Raw genomic sequence first — 23,906 nt, forward strand, 5'->3', positions numbered from 1 at the left:
CTTGGCCCATGTTTGTGTCACAGTGGATCTACTCCAAGGCGGTAGGGTGGTAAGAGGCATCTTGCGGGCTTGGGGGAGGGGCAATCGTGGCTCTGGTTAGCTACATGATGGTGGCTTGGACTTGGAAGGTCTCTGAGCTATAATAGGACCCCACCTAGCGGAGACTGGGATGCAAAGCAGTGGAGATAATAGGAGTGAGATAAGGTGCCAGGTACCAGCCAAATTGACTGCTGTTTAGATAGGCCTCCAGGTTTTGTGTTTGTTTAGTTGTTTTGCTTTGCTTTACAAGGCAAACTAGACGGCAACCAAATTCATGAAGGCGAAACTATCATGGGGAAGGAGGAAAATAAATACAAACCCAGGACCCATTGGTGTTAAAAAGAATGCTAGGATACTTATCAGATGTTAGGTAATTTACACATAGTAGCTCATCGAAAGCTTTCCATTAAAGTTATTCAGAGGTTTCCCCCAGGCATAGCAGGCTTGGGGCAGGGAAATAAGGTTTAAGCCTGAGGACACACTGCTGGGCCTCATCAGGCAGGACCACTGCAGGCCTTGGATAGACCTGAACTACAGGTTGTGGGCCGTATGTCCCCACAGCTGGGTGGAGACACGAAGGCAGATTGACAGTTTCCTAAATTCAGTGTTTCTCAGCCATTTCGCAGTTTCACGGTGTGCGCAGTATCTACCTGGGCCTGCTTCTTCACAGCCCCGTGGACTTCCTGGAGCAAAGGGAACTAAAGCAAACATGAAGTCATGCTGTTTGCTGTGCAATAAGCAAGAAATGCTCGAAATCCATGCGGACCCATTACGTCCTTGCCAGGCGAATCCGTGGAAGTGCGGCGGGCCCCTGCGCTGCTACTCGGGGACACTGGACTGCTTGCTAGGCAGGAGGGAAAAGTACAAAACATCCCTAGGTGTGCCCTTCTCTGCCTCACCCAAGTCTATTAGTATGATAAGAGTTACTTCCCAAATCTGGGGGTTTTGGAAAATCTAAATGTTCCAGGAAGTGCTCCTTAAGAGAATACAGAGGAGTTATTTGTTGTCTCCAGTTATCTATATTTGGACAATTTGGTTATCTAAGTTGGTTTGGCAGACTTCTATGTGCATGTTTTCCTGTTCTTGGTTATCTTTTCCCTCTTTCTAACCCTGCTGCATTACCAGACAAAACTGGTTTCTGTTATTTAAAAATACCCTTAAAGGAGATACTGATTTTCCAGAACTGAGATTCACGTATTAGAAAAGGAAACACCTTGTCTGACACTTGATACATTTTCTAATTGCAGATGATTCTGATTTGCTATGTTATGCCCCATTTTATCAGGTGAAGCAGCACGTGGACAGACACTGCTATATAGGGCACAACTCTGAAGGCGACCAGCCAGGAAGTGGGGAAAAAAAAATCAGTGTCTTCAAAAATCATGATCTGTTGTAGAAATAACTCATTTTACGCAGATTTTTACGGGTCTAATGGGTCAGATTGATCTTTGAAGCATTGGGAAAGGATGGAGCACACCTTACCGACTAACAGAGCTTCAAACGGACAGAAAATATTTCCAAACTAATGCCCTTGATGAAGATTTAATAGGGATGAAAAATAATGTATAAATTACTATGTGGATAGAAATAATAGAATTCATATTCAAACTCAAAGAAAAGTTCACTAAAAGTAAATCACAGCAAGTATTTCAGTTCTCTGGAGTATCAGAGAACCGTGAGTACATGCCTTCTTGGGCATATTTGCTTGTTTTCAATGGAAAACTATGTACTCAAATTTAAAACAAGGCATAGCACATGAGGTAAATACAAAAAACTAGTAACTGAATATAATTAAATACACACTGGATGAGAAGAAAGTAGAATACATAGAGATTCATTATAAAATGACATGTGAAGGAAAATTATTATTCATGGTGAGTAGCTGCTAAAGTAATGTCATATATGTTGAGATAACTGTCCAAGTTAAGTGCTAAGAGCAGTAGAGCCCCCTCTGTACTATTAATATCGATAGGTAAGTGACACAATTCTGCCCATAGCATTAGTAAATAAAAGTAGCACCAGAGTTCTTTAGGGAGGAAAGCAACAATTGTTTTCAAATTGGAAGGAAGCCTCTAGTTGGGTCAATGGTAACTTTGCTGGGTTCCACGTGTTTAACATATTGGGGCCCTCAAGGGACAGCTTGCCAGCCAGAAAGACCAAGATGATGACACAACAAGTCTGTATTGAATGCACATCTCACAGATTTCTTATTCTACCTCACCTGAGGGTTTCAGGCTCCTGGTCCATCTTGCCAATAATCCAAAAGTGTTTACATTTGGAAACTTTAGCTGGCTTCTTCATAATTTGAACTCAAATAAGCATCCAGCTTTGTGGTATGCGTTTTTAAGTGAACAGGAAATCTTCAGCAGCTATGTCACTTATTCCTCAGAGAAAAACTGTTTGCGTTAGTAATGAGAAAATGCCCCTGTCTATTGTCAATGTATTCATTTTATGAACACATTGTGCCCTAAAAGATTTCTGAGTAAGTTCTTCCATTATTTAAATTTTACCCAGGAAGGACTTTAGTGCCCTCTTAGCCCCATTACATAGGTTACTCTTTTTTTTTTAAATTAAATTTATTGGGGTGAGAATTGTTAGTAAAATTATACAGATTCCAGGTGTACAATTCTGTAAAACATTATCAATATCTCACATTGTGCGGTCACCTCCCAGAGTCAGTTCTCTTTCCATCAGCATATATTAGACCCCCGTACATAGGCTACTCTTAAGAGTCATGATTTCTCTGAGTATTGACAGAAGTGGACTCAGAAATGCCCAAGTTAGATTTTTCCACGGAAAGAAGACATTTCTTTTCTTTACAATGTTATGAAGTACAAAAATAAATACCTGTATATCTGATAATAGGAAATGGGGAGTTTTGAAAATAACTCTTCCCGGCTTTAACGAAAAAGTCTTGGAGATAATAATACTCCTGTGATTTTTTTCCTAATAATATTTTCAATAAGTAAAGTGGTGTTACTAGAAACTTAATTCACTCAGGAGAGATTCTGCCGCCTTCTGTTACCATATTGGCTCTTAGTTCCCTGGATAATAATTTTTACTTCATGCACATCTACAACATAGTTGGAGCTCTAAGGACTAAAAAGTCAATAGCCTTAGGAATATTAGCTAGACAATTCAAACATTTTGGATACTGACTTGTTTGTAGCTAGACAATTCAAACATTTTGGATACTGACTTGTTTTTACATGATTTGTTTATGTTTATCATTACAATGGCTCTGAAGTAGGTATTATTTTCATACCTAACAGTGAACAAAACCCAGACTCAGAGATACTTTACCAGGCTAAGTAACAGACACTGGGTTCAAGGTCACATATTCTGAGTTCAAGTCCAGTGCTTTTTCCACGATTTCTTAATATTCCGTAATAAATTGAAGCTTTGTGGGTGTTGCAAGCTATGTGTCTTTATTTTTTTATATAATTTAAAATTTTTATGAAAATACAGACAACTTGCAATATTATATTAGTTTCAGGTGCATGCAATAGTTATTTCATGTACATATACACAAAGAAGTGATCACCGTAAGTCCAGCAACGATCTGATACTGTACAATGCCATCACCATATTATTACTTTATTCCCCTGCTGTACATTACATCCCCATGACTTATTTGTTTATACCTGCGAATCTGAACCTCTTATTCCCCTCTATCTTCACCCCCTTTTAATTTTTCAATTACAGGTTGACATTCAGTATCATTTTATATTAATTTCAGGTGTATAGCATAGTCGTTAGACATTTATATAATTTAAGAACTGACCTCCTACTAGTCTAGTATGTGCCTGGTACTATACATAGTTATTACCATATTATTGACTATATTCCCTATACTTTATATCCCTGTGACTATTTTGTAACTACCAATTTGTACTTGTTAATGACTTCATCTTTTTCATCTTTCCCCCAACACCGCTCCCATCTGTCACCCCAATAAATCTAGTACCCATCTGACACCATACATAGTTGTTACAATATTACTAACACCATACATAATGACTTCAATATTACTGACAATATTTCTTATGCTACACCCTACAACCCCATGACTACTATGTACACAACCAATTTGTACTTCTTAATCCTTTCCCCTTTTCACCCTTTCCCAAGCCCCCTCCCATCTGGCAACCATCATCAAGATGTTCTCTGTATCTATGAATTTATTTCTAGCTTGTTTATTTTGTTCTTTAGATTCCACATAGAAGCGAAATCACATTACCTCTGTCTTTCGCTGTCTGACATACTCCACTCAGCTTAATACTCTCCAGGTCCATCCATGCCACCACAGATGGCAAGAACCCATTCCCGTCCCCGGCCAAGCAATATTCCATTGTGTGTATACCACCTCCTCTTTATCCATTCATCCACCGACGGTACCCCAGGCTGCCTCCATATCTTGGCCATTGTAACCAATGCTGTAATGAACATATGGATACACAGGTTCCCTCGAAGAAGTGTTTTGGGTTTCTTCAGATAATTACCTAAAACTGGAATTACTGGGTCCTTCTTTGTATCTTGTTATAACCTTTGCTATAAAGTCTATTTTGTCCGGTGTAAGTATTGCTAGCCCACGTTTTTTTTTCCATTGCCACTGTCATGAAATTTCTTTTTCCCATCCCTTTCTGTCAATCTGTGTATGTCTTGTGATGTGAAGTGAGTCTCTTGTAGCCATCTGGCATGAGCCTCCTATCAACCCGCAGATGGTCACCACCTGCACGGTGCTTGGAGTTGCCTTCAGAGGCCAAGCCATGAACTGAAGCCAGCTGCCACCAGTGCCGGGCTCAGGGCCTCTCAGCCACAGATACGGGTCATGCTGAAGCCAGATGTTGCTTGTTTGGGTTTTGTGAACCTTTGAGAGATTTTAGGAATGTCCATAGTATGAGTCAAAGTAGGCCATTTTTACGGAAAAGCAACTGGAAGCAGCTTGGGTGTGCCTGAAATTTGGGTTGGGCGGAGTTTCAGAATCACCAGGACAAATGAACGGCATTAGCCAGTTTGATGAGACTCAGAAGGGATGTCTGTGCATCTGCACGCAGGGAGAGGGAGGGCTCTACAAACAATGGCTTTCGCCTGCTCCTCCATCCAGGAGAAAGTAGCCCCTCCAGCCTTCGGTCTGAATCCAGGAAACTCAGTTCCTCGCCATATGTTCCTGGTACCTTCTGAGCTGCTATTCCAGTGGTGAGCTCAGAGCCAGTGATTCCGTTGGTGGGTGTCATGCAGGGTCTCAGCTCCCACTCCCCACCCAAGAACGCAGGACACGGTAAGGCCAAAAAGGAACACCCATGGAGCCATAAGTAGGGGAGTCAAACTAATATATTCTCGCTGGCGGCTGGGCTGGAGACACAGGAAGCAGGATCTACATAATCTGCCTAACAGCAGTCCGCGCTTGCCAGCCACCATCTTCTTGCTAGCTCCCATTCCTTCTGCTAGCGTAGCCACAGCCGTTATATTAGTGGCCAATGGCTTACGGGTTACAGCTGACAGCCAACTAGCCACAGCTGCTGGCATCTGATCACAGTTGATGGCCATTTACTACCCGAGCCAGCACCTTTCTATGTGAGGCCGAGAGCCTGGAAACTGTTTTTTTGGGGTTTTGTCCCCACACTCCACCCCTACAGGGTCTCGCCTCACAATCTACGCGACAAGCGTCTTCTGCGAGGGGCCCTGTGCAAGGAGCCTGGAGGTGAATGCACTATCCTGAACACAGCCAGGCTCTCTGGGCACAGGCAGGGTTTCTCAGGGCACCACCAGTACTTCTGGGCACAGCCAGACATCCTGGGCTTCTTAGGGTACCACCTGTCTCCCCGGGCACAGCCAGGTTTTCTCAGGGGACCACCACAGTACTTCTGGGCACAGCCAGACTTCCTGGGCCTCTTAGGGTACCACCTGTTTCCCCGGGCACAGCCAGCTTTTCTCAGGGCACCACCACAGTACTTCTGGTCACAGCCAGACTTCCTGGGCTTCTTAGGGTACCACCTGTCTCCCCGGGCACAGCCAGAGTTTCTCAGGGCACTGCCACTCTCTCTGGACACAGCCAGACTTCCTGGACTCAGCCAGGGCCTCTCAGGGCATTGCCACTCTCTCTGGACACAGCCAGACTTCCTGGACACAGCCAGGGCCTCAGGGCACTGCCACTCTCTCTGGACACAGCCAGACTTCCTGGACACAGCCAGGGCTCTCAGGGCACTGCCACTCTCTCTGGGCACAGCCAGACTTCCTGGACACAGCCAGGGCACTCAGGGCACTGCCACTCTCTCTCTGGGCCTCTCGGAGTACTATGCTGGAACAACAGTGGCTCACATCAAGGTGCTTACATATTATCAATGGTGGCCAGTCAAGACACAAAAGCAAACATCAAACCAGTCCCACTACATGGTGGTATGTTCCCAAACAGTCAAGCGTCCATTAAATTAGGGATGGAAGGCAATTCCCCATAGTCCATAGTCATTCGCCAGGGCTGTCCTGGGGGTGAGGGATGACCTTGACCTCACCCTCATCTCACAATGAGGACTCAGCAAGCGTTTCCTCCTGGGACAAGTCCCGCATCCAGGCTGCGTCAGCAAGCAGTTCCCAGCCCACAGGGCCGCAACAACCTTCGCTTTCTCCGCTTTCTCCAGCCTCTGCTGGTTGGGGAACCATCCACATCTTCCCACCGCTCCACGGAAATCGAGCTCTCCGGCAGCTGCTCCTCCTGGTCTTCCTCAGACTGAGCTTTCATACGCACAAACTGCTCCACTGCCCTTCGGAAAGCTTTGGCCAGCACCGTATCCTGCCGGCTACACCATGTGTGGCGCAGGGGACCCTGCTCGCTGCGCCATTTGTCATGCAGGGTCTCAGCTCCCACTCCCCACCCAAGAACGCAGGACACGGTAAGGCCAAAAAGGAACACCCATGGAGCCATAAGTAGGGGAGTCAAACTAATATATTCTCGCTGGCGGCTGGGCTGGAGACACAGGAAGCAGGATCTACATAATCTGCCTAACAGCAGTCCGCGCTTGCCAGCCACCATCTTCTTGCTAGCCCCCATTCCTTCTGCTAGCGTAGCCACAGCCGTTATATTAGTGGCCAATGGCTTACGGGTTACAGCTGACAGCCAACTAGCCACAGCTGCTGGCATCTGATCACAGTTGATGGCCATTTACTACCCGAGCCAGCACCTTTCTATGTGAGGCCGAGAGCCTGGAAACTGTTTTTTTGGGGTTTTGTCCCCACAGTGGGGAAGTCCGTATGTGTTCCCCCTTAAGAGGAGCGCCTGGCAGTGCAGCTGCCCTGTCACACTCAGTCATAATCGCCCCTGGTTTTCACAGCCAGAAGTTATGGGGACTTCTCTCCCCAGCACTGGAGCCCTAGGCTGGGGAGGGGCTGGAACCCCTCACTCCTCTGGGGGTGGGGAACCTGTGCAGCTGAGATATCCCTCCCAATTTTTAATTGTCATATGTTTTTGTGGGTCCAGCCCATTCCATATTTCTGGTCTCTGCCCCTCCTACTAGTCTCAAGGTGGCTTCATCTGTAAGTTTGTAGTTGTATCGCTTCGGTTCAGCTAGAATTCATGCGATTCTCAATAATGTTGTTCTTGGTTTAATTGTAATTGATGTGGTCCTGAGAGGAGGTGAGCAGAGTGTTTACCAGCTCTGCCATTTTGACCAGAAATCCCCAAGCTATGTATCTTTAGAGGAAAGGTGATTAAATCCTCCAGGGAGAAGAAGCTTCTCTCCGTTGTTTTTGAGATAATAAAACCATAAGAGATGATTTTCTGCCACAACGTAATATTTCATAGGAGAAAAGTTTCCAGGTTGTGGAGCGTGAATCAAAGTTGAAGAGAGAAAAATGCAGCTCCTGAGAACAGGAAGCAGGAGAATGTGCTAAATTATAGCAAAGTAAATGACAGATCTTAAGATGATGCGGAGTTTTATTGCCTGGGAAGGTAAGAGGTGGAATCATTATTGGAGTTGAGCATGTTACAAAATAAGCATCTTTGGTGAAACTATGATGGTCACCCTGACATTACTGACTAGAGTGTCCCAAAATTTGAGAGATAATTAGTAGGCGGAAAAGAGATATTTTCACCTCATTTTCCCTAAAGCTGCACCGGAATTTGGTACAGAAATGTCAGTGAATTTGAGGGGATGGTGGCTCTCTGTCAAATGAAATTTATAACTTCCCACAATATACCACAGCAATCAAAAAAAATAAATCATTGTAGATGCACCTACAATGCACCTCAGGTGACTGAGCTTATGAAAAGTCGATTCTCTAGGACCACTGGGTGGTGTCTAAATTGCGCTTATCGTCTTCTTCTGCTTCTCTAGTTCAAGAACCCACCTCTGGCTTCCCAGGCATCAGCCACAGTTTGTTGGGCAGAATCCTGCCCGAACTCGCTCTGCAGACATAGATTATGGCTCTGATGGGCTCATCAATTCCCTGCTGGGAATGAACTGAATAGCTGGTGAAAACTTTATCATTTTCAATTGTTTAAATGGCTTTTAGATCTATGCTAATAAATTCTGAACCCACACTTCATAATTTTTGGTTCAAACACGCAATTCTTATTTTGTTTACAATCTCTAGAGTCTTAGCATAAAATGCTACTTTCATCATTCTAGGCCTTCAAGAAAAATGACCTGCCAGTGTGAATTAAAGGTAGTTTTATTTTTCCAATATTGTAGGAAAACCCTTGTTGTTTGGAAGCACTAAACAAGTCCTAGATATTTTGTTCAGATACTTAAAATATGTCCATAGGAGGGTAAAAAACAAACAATAGAGTTCTATGTTTAAACTATTTCATAGTCTAATTCTATGTTAGTATATGAATAATTTTATTTGTTATAAATTATGCTATAGATAAACACCATAGAAAACATACAGGAAGGTAAATGGTGCAGTGACTAGTGCAACACACAACATTCAGATAATTCTAGACTCATTTCTGTTCCATCTTGGCTGTGTGACCTTCACTGAGTCCTGCAGTCTCTTGAGTTTTACGTTTCTCATCTGTGAGTGTGGATACTAATATTTGTCTCCCACACACTACGGACTGACTTATACCCCACATATTTCTAAAAGTAATATGCAGGAACCTCATGGCACTGCTTACATCAATATGTCGTCTGGGTCAGGTAATGTTTTATAGTGACCAGTGAAAGGTATTTTACTTACAGTTGAAAATATCAGGATTTGAATATCCATGATGAGAGCAGGGAGACATCATCTATATATCACATTGTGTGCTCACCACCCACAGTCAGTTCTCCTTCCATCACCTTACCTTGCACACCTCAAAATGCAGGAACTCAGTTCTTAAGACATTTCTGGTATCTTTGGGTAGGTCTTCCTTCCTTCCTTTATAGAAAAACTTCCTTTGTATTGACTAAAATCTTGTTCTCACTTGTTTTGTTTCTCCCTGGGACAGCGTCCAGAATAAACGTACCCATCCCCCACACAAATGGTGTTTTGTACGTTTAAAGACAGTAATGCTGATGACTCACCTTTATTTTCTGAGATTCCTGCTGGCTTTCGCGTATCATCGTCTGGCAACTTTCCTCTGAAGAGTTCAGCTTTACGCAACTCTCTCAAGTATGTTGCTCAGAACTGAACATAATACTGCTACAGCTGTGCTGGGGCTACAGAAAGAGCAACCAAACCTGTGGTCTGTCCTGTTCTATTGTCTGTCCATTTCTATTAACGCAACCTAAGCTTTTAATGGCTTTTTCTAGTAGTTGTAACATACACCTGACTCATTTATTTGAACAACATTCATTGAATGTCTACTTTGTGCTAGAGTCTCTTCTAGGCAAATAAAAGTGAACCAACCAACCAAAAATACATATGAGAGAAGTATGTTTAAAGAAAATCCTCACTCTTTTGCATGACATCTGTCATTAAACCATTCTTTCCATCTTGAAATATTTTAATTATTTATCTGAAAGAAGGGCTTTGCATTTTTCTAATTAAGTTTCATCTTGAAATGTATATTATTTTAACCTGAGATTTTTGTGAAATGTTTATTTCATTATCCAATGCATTTACAATGACATGGCTGTGTGAGTAAAAGTGATAAAATGTGTATCCTTATTCACATTAGGGATTAAAATGTTGAATGGGAAAAGGCTGAAGACAGAGCCATGTGGCATTGACTACAAAACTCAAGAATGATGCATAACACATTATTCTGTTCGTGAACAATTAACTATATATTTGTCCACTTGATTGAACCTTCATCCAACTTATGTTATTGCCGTGCGTGCGCTCGCGTGTGCGAGAGAGAGAGAGAGAGAGAGAGAGAGAGAGAGAGAGAGAGAGAGAGAGAGGATATCAGAAAAGACTTTCCCAAATGCCTTACTAAAGACTTGTTAGTCAAATTTTGAAATAACTTTCTGGTGAGGCATGATGTTCTGTGCTTGTCTCAGGTCAGAGCAGATGGATCAAGAGGATAAAAGACATGAGAAAATAGTTCTGTTCTTCATTTGTAGGGCTAAACATCAGCTAATCTAACTACAGTCACTGACTCCTAAAAGGAGCAAGACTGGACAGCTTATTGTCCAAGGGGCTAACCAACTCAGCTTTAATTTAATGCAGCTACTACTGGCATCTAACATTAAACAAGTTCAGGGAGTGAGATGAAACCCAAGTAGAGGTCAGTTCGTGGGAGTCAGGGGTGTGGGCTGAGGCCACTTTGATTCTCTGTAGAGTTCTGTAACCTGGAATGAGGATGGTATAAGTGAAAATGTAAGTGGGCTTGTTTCCTAGGTTCGTGTTTAGGGTAGGGATATGGTCTTATAGGGGTGCACAGAAGGTCACCAGTCAAAAGTAAGCAGCTATGCCATAGAGAGAAGCACTATAGTGTAGCCTGGCTCAACTCAGAAGCAGAGGGAAGACAGATAAAGTGGACAGTTGCTCCTAAGTGAGGTGGAAAGGACTGGCGAAAGGAGACTCGGACACAATGTGACTTAGGTCTTTGGATCCGAAGTACTAGAGTATGGGGACTAAAGATTTTAGTTTGAGTCAATAATTATTAAGGTCAAGAAAAATGAATCCTAGCTCCATCCTAGATGCAGCCGGGAAGACTTAAAGGTAAATATATTATTATAACATGATATAAGCATTATAAAAATTATGTAGGGAGTACCTAATACTGTTACAATAAGATCAGATCAAGAAAGAGGTGACTCTGGGATTGGAAGGTGATGATCCGAGGATAGTTGCTTTTGGTAGATGGGACAAAATTTGGAGGGATCAAGATGGAGTATTTTTTGGCAAGCAGACGGAATTTATTGAGCACCAACCATATCTCAGGCACTGTATTGGGCACTGAAAAATACAGTGACGAATGACACTGTACTTTACTCAGGGAATTTATAATCAAGCAAGAAAATAATTGGGAATGTTGTGTTTCGGGTGAATGATGCATGGGGAAAGGGCTGCAGTCAGGCCACAGATGGACCAGGCACGGAGGCTGAGTTTTAACCTGCAGACAACAGAAAGCTGTGAAAATATTTTTTAATAGAAATTCAATAGGTCAAAATTTATATTATAAAAGCATAATTTCTGACAGTGCAGAAGATAAAGTAAAGGAAAAAAGGTCTGAAGGAATTTTGACTTATGTCTTAAATCTTTTATTCTCAACAACTTGAGAAATAAGCAGTGATTTGGGGGAAAGACTAGGCATGGAAATGAATAACCTTTATTCATTTATAAGAATGGTGAATATGATTCATAAGAAATAAAAGCATGCTCAGGGATATGATAAAAATAAACAAATGGGACTATATGAAACTTAAAAGCTTCTGCACAGCAAAAGAAACCATTGACAAAATAAAGAGGCTTAGCTGGAGGGATCTGGCTCAGGGTCTTTATGAAGTTGCAGGAAAAATGTTGGCCAGGCTTCAGTCGTAGTAAGGCCTGACTGGAGCTGGAGAATCTACTTTGAAGAAGGCTTATGCACATACATTTTGATGAGAGGCCTCAGTTTCTAACTGGATTTTGACAGAAGGCCTTATTTCCTTAGTTTCTACCACGTGGACCTCTTCTAACAGCAGCACATTTACACGCCCACCTCCAGTAATGCAGTCTATCATTTTGCACGTTGTTGATGCTGAGATTACTGGTGGACAGAGTCCATCTTTGCCCCTTGTTGCCTTACAGCTGCCAAGCCGTTTGTTCCCCCGCGCTCTTCCCAGGATTTCACAAGGGAGTGCCTCAGCAAACTGAGGCCTGATGGAGAGATATGGGAAAAGCTCCCATATGTGTGTGTGTGAAGGCAAAGTTCAGGCTGGAACACAATGGGAACTTTCGGAGAGACAGCCAGCAGGCTGCGTAACACACAGATCTTAAGATTAACAATCGTTACCTCTTTAGAAGTTTACCAATAAAAACTACACGTTGGCTCGATTCGGGGTTCAGTCCCTGAGACTGTTCCCCTTGGCCCGTGCTTGCACTCTATTACTGACTACTGTCTTTTCTTAACCCTGCGCCCCCCTTCTCCTTCTCCACAACCCACAGAGTGTTGGACTCGACGGGCCCCGTTTGGACAATGGACACGATTTCTGCTCATATTCCCTTTGGGGCATCTATACTGTTTTCAGAAAGTGATGTCAGCAACATGGTATTTCATTGTAAATTCTTGTGGCACCCTGGAATATGGTGTCCCTGGGGACTTCATGTCATTTAGATGCTAGATTCTCTCTTATAATCTCATTTCTCTCATCATGGACTTCAATTCACTTTTTTCAGTATTACCTTTTCTCAGCTTCTCCAGTCAAATGTATATTCAAAGATGTGTTGGGTGAAGCTCTGTGTTCTGTTGTTCATCCATTAGTATTCCACTCTTCTCAGCAGCACAAACAAGAGTCAGGCCACCCATCCCCCACCAGTTACTGGCCCTTCCCTCTGTTCTCCTTAATAGCCCAGTTTTCTTTATTTCTTTTTTGTTTATTTGTTTAATTAAATTTCATTGGGGTGACAATTGTTGGTAAAGTTACATAGATTTCAGGTGTGCAATTCTGTAATACATTATCTGTATCTCACACTGTGTGTTCACAACCCAGAGTTAGTTCTCTATTCATCACTATATATTAGACCCCGTTTACCCTCTTCTAGAACCCCCTGCCTGCTGACCCTCTGGTAACCCCTAAACTACTGTCTAGGTATAAGAGTTTTTTTTTCTTCATTTGTCTTGTTCTTTTGTTGTTTTCAGTTTTATATACCACATATCAATGAAACCATATGGTTCTTTCCTTTTTCTCTCTGACTTATTTCGCTTAGCATTATAATCTCAGGTTCCTTCCATGCTGTCACAAATGGCACTATTTCATCTTTTTTTTACTGCCGAATACTATTCCATTGTGTATATATACCAAAATTTCTTTATCCATTCATCTATCGAAGGACATTTTGGTTGTTTCCATGTCTTGGCCACTGTACATAAAGCTGCAGTGAACATTGGAGCACACGTGTCTCTATGGATAAATGTTTTCAGCTTTTTCGGGTAGACACCCAGGAGAGGTATTGCTGGGTCATATGGTAATTCTATTTGTAATTTTTGAGAAACCTCCACACTGCCTTCCATAGTGGCTGCACCAGTCTGCATTCCCACCAACAGTGTATGGGGGTTCCTTTTTCTCCACAGTCTCTCCAACACTTGTTACTATTTGTCTTGTTGATGATAGCCATTCTGACGGGGGTGAGGTGATATCTCATTGTGGTTTTTATTTTCATTTCTCTGATGATTAGTGATGTGGAGCATTTTTTCATATGTGTATTTGCTGTTTGTATGTCCTCTTTGGAGAAATGTCTCTTCTGGTCCTCTGCCCATTTTTCAATTGGGTTGTTTGTTTTTTTGTTGTTGAGTTTCATGAGTTCCTTGTATATTTTGGATATTAGCCCCTTATCGGAGGCACTGTTTGCAAAAATCTTCTCCCATTCAGTTGGTTGCCTCTTTATTTTGTCAATGGTTTCTTTTGCTGTGCAGAAGCTTTTAAGTTTCATATAGTCCCATTTGTTTATTTTAGCTTTTACTTCCATTGCCTTTGGAGTCAAATTCATAAAATGCTCTTTGAACCCAAGGTCCATAAGTTTAGTACCTATGTTTTCTTCTGTGCAGTTTATTGTTTCATGTCTTATGCTTAAGTCTTTGATCCATTTTGAATTAATTTTGGTACATGGTGACAGATAACAGTCCAATTTCATTCTATTGCAAATGGCTTTCCAATTCTCCCAGCACCATTAATTGAAGAGGCTGTTTTTCTCCATTGTATGCTTTTTGCTTCTTTGTCAAAAATTATCTGTCCATATTTATGTGGTTTTATTTCTGGGTTCTCAATTCTATTCCATTGGTCTATGTGTTTGTTTTTCTGCTAATACCATGCTGTTTTGATTATTGTATCCCTGTAGTACAAGCAAAAATCAGGGAGTGTGATACCTCCAGTATTGTTCTTTTTTCTTAAGATTGCTTCGGCTATTCAGGGTCTTGTGTGGTTCCAAACAACTGGGATGATTTTTTTGTTCTATTTCTTTAAAAAATGCCATTGAGATTTTGATGGGGATTGCATTAAATCTGTATATTGCTTTGGGTAATATGGCCATTTTAACTATGTTGATTCTTCCAATCCATGAGCATGGAATGTCTTTCCACTTCTTTGTGTCTTCTTCAATTTCTTTCAAAAATGTCGTATAGTTTTCAGCATATACGTCCTTCACATCCTTGGTTAAGTTTATTCCTAGGTATTTTATTCTTTTTGCTGCAATTGCAAAAAGAATTGCTTTTTGTATTTCTTTTTCTGAGATTTCATTGTTAGTATGTAGGAATGCAATGGACTTTTGTACGTTGATTTTGTAGCCAGCAACTTTACTGTATTCGTTCATTGTTTCTAATAGCTTTTTGGTGAAGTCTTTAGGGTTTTCTATATATAGCATCATGTCATCTGCAAAGAGTGATAATTTAACTTCTTCATTTCCAATTTGGATTCCTTTTATTTCTTTCTCTTGCCTGATGGCTCTGGCAAGGACTTCCAACACTATGTTGAAAAGCAGAGGTGATAGGGGACAACCCTGTCGTGTTCCTGCACATAGAGCAAAGGTCTTTAGTTTTTCACCATTAATTATGAGATTAGCTGAGGGCTTGTCATATATGGCCTTTATTATGTTAAGGTATTTTCCTTCTATACCTATTTTATTAAGTGTTTTAATCATAAATGGATGTTGTATGTTGTCAAATGCTTTTTCTGCATCAATTGAGATAATCATATGATTTTTGTTCTTTATTTTGTTTATGAGATGTGTACCACATTGATGGATTTGTGGATGTTGAACCATCCTTGTGCCCCAGGGATGAACCCAACTTGGTCGTGGTGAATAATCTTTTTTTGTATTCAATTTGCTAGAATTTTGTTTAGGATTTTTGCATCTGTATTCATCAGAGATATTGGTGTGTAGTTTTCTTTTTTTATGTTGTCCTTACCAGGTTTTGGTATCAGGGTAATGTTGGCCTCATGAAATGAGTTAGAGAGTACTGTCTCTTCTTCAATTTTTTGGAAGAGTTTGAGCAGGATTGGTATTAGATCCTCTTCGAAGGTTTGGTAAAATTCACTAGTGAAGCCATCTGGTCCTGGACTTTTGCTTTTGGGAAGGTTTTGGATGACTGATTCAATTTCGTTACTGGTGATCATTCTGTTTAGATTTTCCAGTTCTTCATGGTTCAGCCTTGGAAGGCTATATGTTTCTAAGAACTTGTCCATTTCTTCTAAGTTGTTGAATTTGGTGGCATATAGTTTTTCATAGTATTCTTGGATGATCCTTTGTATTTCTGTGGTGTCCGTGATAACTTCCCCTTTTTCATTTCTGATTTTGTTAATTACTGTCTTCTCTCTTTTTATCTTAGTGAGCCTAGCCAAGGGATTGTCAATTTTGTTAATCTTTTCAAAGAGCCAGCTCTTTGTCACATTAATTTTTTCTATTATCTGTTTGTTCCCTATTTCATTTAGTCCTACTCTGATTTTTGTTATTTCCTTTCTTCACTGACCTTGGGTTTCACTTGTTCTTCTTTTTCTAGTTCTTTAAGGTGTAACATGAGGTTATTTATTTGGGATTTTTCTTTTTTCTTGAGATAGGCCTGTAATGATATAAATTTCCCTCTTAAAACTACTTTCGCTGCATCCCAAAAATTTTGGTGGGATGTATTTTCATTGTCATTTGTTTCTATGTATCTTTTGATGTATCCTCTAATTTCTTCTTTGACCCAGTCGTTCTTTAAAAGTATGTTGTTTAATCTCCATGTATTTGTGTTTTTTCCTGCTTTCTTTTTGCAGTTGATATCCAATTTCAAAGCCTTGTGATCAGAGAATATGCTTGGTATGATTTCAATCTTCTTAAATTTGCTGAGGCTGAGTTTATATCCCAATATATGGTCTATCCTTGAGAATGTTCCATGTACACTAGAAAAGAATGTATAGTCTGATGTTTTAGGATGAAGTGCTCTATATATGTCAATGATGTCCATTGCATCTAATGTGTCATTTAGGGCTGCTATTTCGTTATTTATTTTCTGTTTGGATGATCTATCCATAGTTGTCAATGATGTATTTAAGTGCCCTAGTATAATTGTGTTTTGGTCAGTTTCTCACTTTAGTTGTGTTAGTAGTTGCTTGGTATATTTCGGTGCTCCCTGATTGGGGGCATAAATATTGATGACTGCTGTGTCTTCTTGTTGTATAGTCCCCTTTACCATTGTGAAATGTCCATCTTTGTCTCTTGTTATCTTTTTCACCCTGAAGTCCGTTTCATCTGATATCATTATGGCTACACCTGATTTTCTCTGGGTACCATTTGCTTGGAGTGTCAATTTCCACCCTTTCACTTTGAGTCTATGCTCATCCTTGTAGTTGAGATGTGTCTTTTTGAGACAGCATATGGTTGGGTTTAGTTTTTTGATCCAATCTGCTACTCTGTGCCTTTTTATTGGGAGTTCAGTCCATTTACACTTAGAATGATTATTGATATGTGAGGATTTCCTGTCATTCTATCTTTAGTTTTCCGGTAAGGCTGTGTCTCCATTGTTTTTTTGCCTTTTTGTTGTCTATTATTTGTGTGTGGTGGTATTCTATGATGTTTCCCTCTGTTTCTTCTTTTATTGCAGTATATATTTCAGTTATGGATTTTTTTGAGTGGTTACCCTTAAGTTTATGCAAAAGAAAGTTTGATATTTAGAGTATTCCATTTTCTTCAGCATGCTTACTTTCTTCATTCCCATATTCTGCTTCAGGCCTTTACTCTCCCCCTTTTTATGTTGCCACAAATTGTCCCTGTCGATGGTGGTCGAATAGCCTCCTTTAGTATTTCTTGTAGTGCAGGTCGTGTATTAGAAAATTCCCTCAGCTTCTGCATGTCTGGAAGGCCTTTATTCCTCTTTCATATCTGAAGGAGATCTTTGCTGGATATATTATTCTTGGCTCATAATTTCTCTCTTTCAATAGTTTGAATATTTGGTTCCACTCCCTCCTGACTCGTAGTTTCTGCTGAAAAATCTGATGATAATCTAATGGGCTTTCCTTTGTATGTTACCGTCTTCTTTTCCCTGGCTGCCTTGAGGATTCTTTCTTTGTCGTTGATTTTAGACAGCTTCAATACAATGTGCCTTGGAGAAGGCCTGTTGGGATTGAGGTAATTAGGTGTTCTATTTGCTTCTTGGATTCGAGGATCCAGTTCTGTCCACAAGTTTGGAAAGTTCTCATCAACAATTTGTTTGAATATATTCTCTGTTCCCTTCTCTCTTTCTTCTCCTTCTGGTATGCCCATTATTCTTATATTGCTCTTTCTGATGGAGTCAGAAAGTTCTTGTAGAGTTCTTTCATTTGTTTTACGTCTCAAGTCTCTTTCTTCTCCCATCTGTGTAATTTCCAGGTTTCTATCTTCGATGTCACTGATTCTGTCCTCCATTGGTCAACTCTACTACCTAAGCTGGTTATTTCATTCTTAATTTCTTCTATTGAGTTCTGAATCTCCAGAAATTCCATTTAGTTCTTTTTTTAGAATTTCAATCTCATTCGTAAAATGCTCATGATGTTCTTTGATAGTGTTTTTGAGTTCATTAAATTGCCTTTCTGTGTTTTCTTGCATCTCATTGAGTTTTTTCGGAACTGCAATCTTGAATTCTCTGTCATTTAAGTCACATATTTCCATATCTTTAAGTTCCTTATCTGGAGAGTTTTCACTTTCTTTCTGAGCTGTCTTGTTGCCTTGGTTATTCACGGCAATTACTGATTTATTATTTCTCTTGCTAGACATCTAGAAGAGTGGCTTCTGCAACAGGTTGATAAGAAGAGGTCTTTCTTTTGTTTTCCAATAATTGTTGGTAGAATGTTTTATTTTCTCTCCAACTGCAGCCTTTTTTTCGTCTCTCACACAGTAGTGCTATGTTTTCTGTGCACTATTCCAGCTTCTTACACAATGGGGGAATTCCCTGGGAAACAGGCTTCTCCTCTGTTAACAGTTCACCTAGGTCATAGGGCGCCACGTCCCTGTGGGGATGTGGAGAGCTTTTGAAGATCCAAAGCTCTTTCTGCACCATATTCAGAGCCCGTATGTTTCAGCAGTTCTGTTTACTCCTGTAGGGATCCGCCCAGATAGGTGGGTCAAAGGGCGGGGTGAGTTGTGAGAGGTGGCCCAGAGCAATGGCGGTGACCACCACTACAGCCGGTCCGCTTACACAGCTCCCTCCCCTTTGCCGGAACTAGTTGGGCTGCGAATCTGTGTCTGCGGTCCACTGTTCTCAGAACAGCAAATATTCTGTTCTTTTGATCTGACCCTGTCACTGTTCTGCTTCTAGCACCGGGCAGGTGGGAGCAGGACGAGCTCTGGGAGGGTAGGGAGGGGGCAGCTAGTCTCCGTGCCTAAGGCTTCTGTTCTCTGCTCGGCAGTGAGGGCTTAAACCACCGTTTTCAGCCTTCTTCCCTCAGTCTTTGCTCCGAGGTCTGCCGTGAGCGTTGGGTTCAGCCGTGTTATATGCTGCCCCCTCAGCCCTGTGGGCCGTAAGCGGAGCCCTAGCAGTCCAAGTCCTTCCCTTTCCCGCAGCTGCGGAAGATCCGGGCGCAGCGGGCTCCGAGCACTGAGCTAGGTCTGCGTCCTGCGCCCGCGGGGCTCAGTCCCCGCACTTCTCCCTTTCCTCCTCCTCCGGTCACGCAATTTGCCCACCTTTAGGTATATTCAGTAGTGGGCCTCTTCATCTTGCCTGTCTGCTGTGCAGGGAGTCCTTTGTGGAGTTATTGTTGTTCGATTAGTTATAAATTCCAGGGGAGCTTTACAGAGGCTCACCTCACGCCGCCATTTTGATGACCTCATTCCTATTATTTTAAATCTGCCAAATACTGAACCATTGGAATTTCTCTATATGTTTTCTCAGACATTCTGCCTTGTAGTTTATTTGTTTTTCTTGTCTGATTCAGTTACTCAAACCAATTTTCATTTTACTCCAGGCTACCTGGTTATGTCTGTAATGATTATAATTTAGTTGGTAAAACCTTGAAACCTATTTTAAGTGTTTAATTAATTTTTTTAACCGAAATTTTCAGGTAATAAAAACAGACATATTACATCTCATGTTGACAAATTGCCTGGTCTTCTCCACCTACCCTGTTTCATCCAACAGTGGTTTGCAAGCTACTAATGTAACAAGACTGTTAATTTAAAAATAATGATAATAATACATTGAAGAAAACATCATCACTTGCATAATGACATTGAAACAGTTCATTTTCTTTTTGAAAATATTCTAGGATCTAAATATGACTCTTCCATGCACAATTTGCATCTTTGTTTTAGAACTCAAAGAAGGAAGTCTCAGAGAAGACTTCAGTCTGAAATATTGCTTGATTTTTGTATACTTTTAGGAAGCACGTAGATATAAGCATCAGTATGTAAGCTATTCATAAATTGTGGAAAAGTCTGAGTTCTGCACATGCCATTATACTGGTCTACTCATGATAATTTAACAATTCAAGTAAGTAATTTTGTTCCATACATACTACTATATATTCTTGAGTTTACAGATACAGCTGGAAACTGCTCTCTGGGGCTGTGTCCCTACAGGGTGGTTGTAAGGTGCTCTGATGGTGGTGATCTGTTATAAAGCAGTGGAAAATTAATGCATTAATAAAGGACAACTCTTTGGTAAAATGCCACTATTGACATAATTATTGAAAGATAGCCTGTTTCTCCTTTACTATTTCAACAAGACGTATAAACCCAGTATCCCCACTTCTAGTCAACAGCATGCTTGCAGTAAGAAAGAGAAAGAAATGAAATCTCTAGGAATCGGAAATAAATAAATTTGTCAGGATTTGTAGATTACATGACTGTACATGTAGAAAGCCAAACGGATCTGCAAATGAAACAATCAAGAAGAACTATGATGTCACGCCGGGGGTCCTGCAGGGTCTCCAGTGCCGCTCCCTGCATACGAATGCAGGACATGGTAAGGCCAAAGAGCCTCAGATAGGGGAGCCACAGATAGGGCAGTCACACCACTATATTCTCGCTGGTGGCTGGGCTGGAGACACAGGAGGCAGGAGCCACACGATCTGCCACCTGCCATCCTCTTGTCTCTGCCAACCCACCCCACTTGCTAACTGCAATCCGCCGTGCTAACTGCAAGCCACTTTGGCTAGCTCAGTCACCATCTACTTGCTAGCCCCCATTTTTCTGTTAGTTGTGGGAAACCGTGCTAAAGTGCTAGCAGGTGTTGTTTTGTGAAATGTTGAACCTTTGACTTCCTTGAGTGGTTTGTGCTCCCAGCAAGGCAAAACTTGCTCCTTTGAGAACACAGAACCAGACAAGGTCAGGAAGTGTGGAGCTGGACAAAAAACAGGCCCTTGTGTATCCAAACATTGTAACTACTAGATTGCAGACAGTTCTGTTACTTTTTGATGCCCAGAGGATACAAGCTGCAAAAATAAACTAGGGCTGAGGCATTCTACTTAGAATTGAGGCATTCTACTTAGAACTGCGGCAGTCTACTTAGAATTGCCTGCCCTCCCGATCCCATCTTTGTCTCTCTTCTTTTTTCTCAATCCTCACTCCTCACTTCAGGGACTGTTCCTCTCGTGGGCAGGCACCTACAAGTGGCAGCCGAACAGGGACCTGAATACTGGAGATAAAGTGAAGGACACCGCACGGAGCTGAGACGCGTCGCATAAGGTAAGGGGTGCGGTGAGATACCACGGTCAGGAGTAAGAAATCATGGGACAGGGCAACAGCAGAATGTCTTTTACTCAAATGTTGAAAAGTGTGCTAAACGGACTGGACCCCCAGGATGAGGAGGGCCTAGATGGGGAGGGGCCAGTGAGGGTGGCAGACAGTGCAGTGACAAGACAGCAGAGTGGGGCTGAGACTACGATGGCAGAGGGGCCGGATGAGGCCCGAGGCCGCCCTCCCGGGCAGGGCGACGGTGGAGGAGACCAAGAGCCCGTCGCTTCTCTGACGGGCCCTCCTGCCGCCGCCCCGCATCCCTGGGACGAGCCGCAGGCCTCGCCTCCACTACGGCCACTGCCGAGGAGTGGGCGCCACAGTGCGAGCCTGTGAAGCGCGGGGATGCGATATCCAGCTCCGGGGCAGGGCTGCCCGAGCCGGCGGGCTGCGAGACGCTGGAGGCCAGAGGCCACGGCGCCGCGGGAGAAACCCGCGCAGCTGAGCGCCCGCGAGGACTCCCGGCAGGTGCACGCGTGGTTGTGGCAGTCTTATTGCGGCCACTCACCTGGCACAGCGGCCTGGCCGCCTTCCCAGCTTACTGTGGCCCCGCAACAATGCTATGGGGCGCTGCCGCAGTTGGTCCCCCACCAGGGAAATCCATTCAGGAACTCTTCCGACCAACCCCAGGCAGCGCAGGATTGGACCTCAGTAGCGCCGCCTACACAGTACTAACACCTGAGATGGGAATGCGAGCTATTCCTACAGGGGTCTTTGGGCCTCTGCCTCCACAGACTGTGGGACTCATCCTAGGAAGGAGTAGTATTACCATGAAAGGGATATAGGTTGCTCCGGGAGTTGTGGATATGGATTATACAGGAGAGATCAAGATTATGACACATTCGCCTGGAGGCATTTCAGTGATCGATAAGGGCCCACGCATAGCACAATCATTGTTAATTCCATATGTCAAAGCGGGTAAAACCGCAGGCCATAAATCCCGAGGCGACGCGGGCCTTGGTTCATCAGATGCTTATTGGGTCCAGGCCATTCACCACCAGGCCAGAATTACCACTATCCATTAATGGCCGTTCCTTCATGGGCCTTTTAGACACGGGGGCCGATGTCTCTGTTTTAACTGCAGATCAGTGGCCTAGCCACTGGCCAAAGCAGCAAACAGTAACCCAATTACAAGGCATAGGACAATCTCAGTCACCAGAACAGAGCAGTGATATATTGTTGTGGAAAGATCAAGAGGGACATGAAGGATCCTTTCAACCATACATAGTGGCAGGATTGCCTGTCAATCTATGGGGCAGACGTGTCATGAGTCAGATGGGAGGTTACCTGTACAGCCCTAATCAACAGGTCACTATGATGATGTTCGATCAGGGACTTCTGCCTAGAGATGGCTGAGGTCCTTCTGGACAAGGGAGAAAAGAGCCTATCTTTCCCTCGCCCTTACCACAAAGAGCTGGCTTGGGATATTTTTAACGGGGGTCACTACTCCTCCTGTACCCCATGCGATGCTATCACTTGGAAAAGCGACACACCTGTTTGGGTAGAACAGTGGCCCCTATCATCAGAAAAGATACAGGCTGGAAGGTTGCTGGAACAGGAGCAACTCGATAAGGGACATACAGCACTTTCTAACTCTCCATGGAACTCTCCCATATTTGTAATTAAGAAAAAATCAGGTAAATGGAGGTTGTTACAAGATTTGAGAAAAATAAATGAGACTATGGAGCTCATGGGGGCTTTACAACCAGGATTGCCTAATCCTTCTGCTATACCCCAAAACACATATAAGATAATCCTGGCTTTAAAGGATTGTTTTTATACCATACCATTGTGCCCCAAGGACTGTAAAAGGTTTGCATTCAGTGTTCCTTCAACTAACTTACAAGAACCTATGAAGAGATATCAATGGCTGGTGCTGCCTCAAGGTATGGCTAATAGCCCTACTCTATGTCAAAAATGTGTGGCAGCAGCGTTAGAGTCTACCCCGTCTCCCCACATACAATCCTTAATCACACTCTTTGTTCTAAATTTTTTAAACCTGGATGCGCGTGGCAGATCTGCCACAGATCGCTTCTGGCATCCTAACACTGAACAAGATTATGCCCAAGTGAGATGGCGGGATCCACTTACTAACCAATGGCGTGGGCGGGACCCAGTCCTAATCTGGGGACGAGGGCATGTTTGTGTTTATTCACAGGACAATGGAGGTGCGCGGTGGCTGCCTGAGAGGTTGGTGTGGCTTGCTGATGAGCGTCTTCGAGATCCTGCTGGTTGCGCAGATGCCTCAGCATACTGGGCATATGTTCCTGACCCTCCCATGCTACACCCCACTGTGTGGAACGGGCCTGAAGTCATTGTTGGGACAAATGACACTAGGCTGTTAGGACATCCATTCGCTCCTGCCGTCCTACAAGCTGTTGGATTCAATCATAGCGGCTTGGGCATAGGACTCCCCATATGCTTCGCAAAGACTGTCAACGTTACTGGATGTTTCCATGTGGGCAGCCAGACAATTCACTGAGACAACCAAGGACAGACTGTCATATCCCATCAGCCAGCAGGATGGAAAAACATCAGGGATAATGTTTTTATCCCTCCACCACAAGCCCATGATCCTTGCGGTGAGGAGAACAGAAAAAACAACGGATCCATCC

At 42.7% G+C, this 23,906-nt stretch overlaps 1 long non-coding RNA gene across 1 annotated transcript in view; it reads left to right on the forward strand.

The window, feature by feature from the left end:
* LOC308509019 overlaps nucleotides 1-23,855 on the forward strand; it is a 51,480-nt gene extending 27,625 nt beyond the window's left edge. The window contains exons 2-3 of the long non-coding RNA XR_013995108.1: nucleotides 21,136-21,243; nucleotides 23,450-23,855. This is a non-coding gene — a long non-coding RNA (uncharacterized lncRNA). The remainder of the gene's footprint in view (nucleotides 1-21,135; nucleotides 21,244-23,449) is intronic.
* The last annotated feature ends 51 nt before the right edge of the window (nucleotides 23,856-23,906 follow it).

This window comes from Rhinolophus hipposideros (genome assembly GCF_964194185.1).
Source record: "Rhinolophus hipposideros genome assembly, chromosome: 16".
NCBI classification, from domain to species: domain Eukaryota; kingdom Metazoa; phylum Chordata; class Mammalia; order Chiroptera; family Rhinolophidae; genus Rhinolophus; species Rhinolophus hipposideros.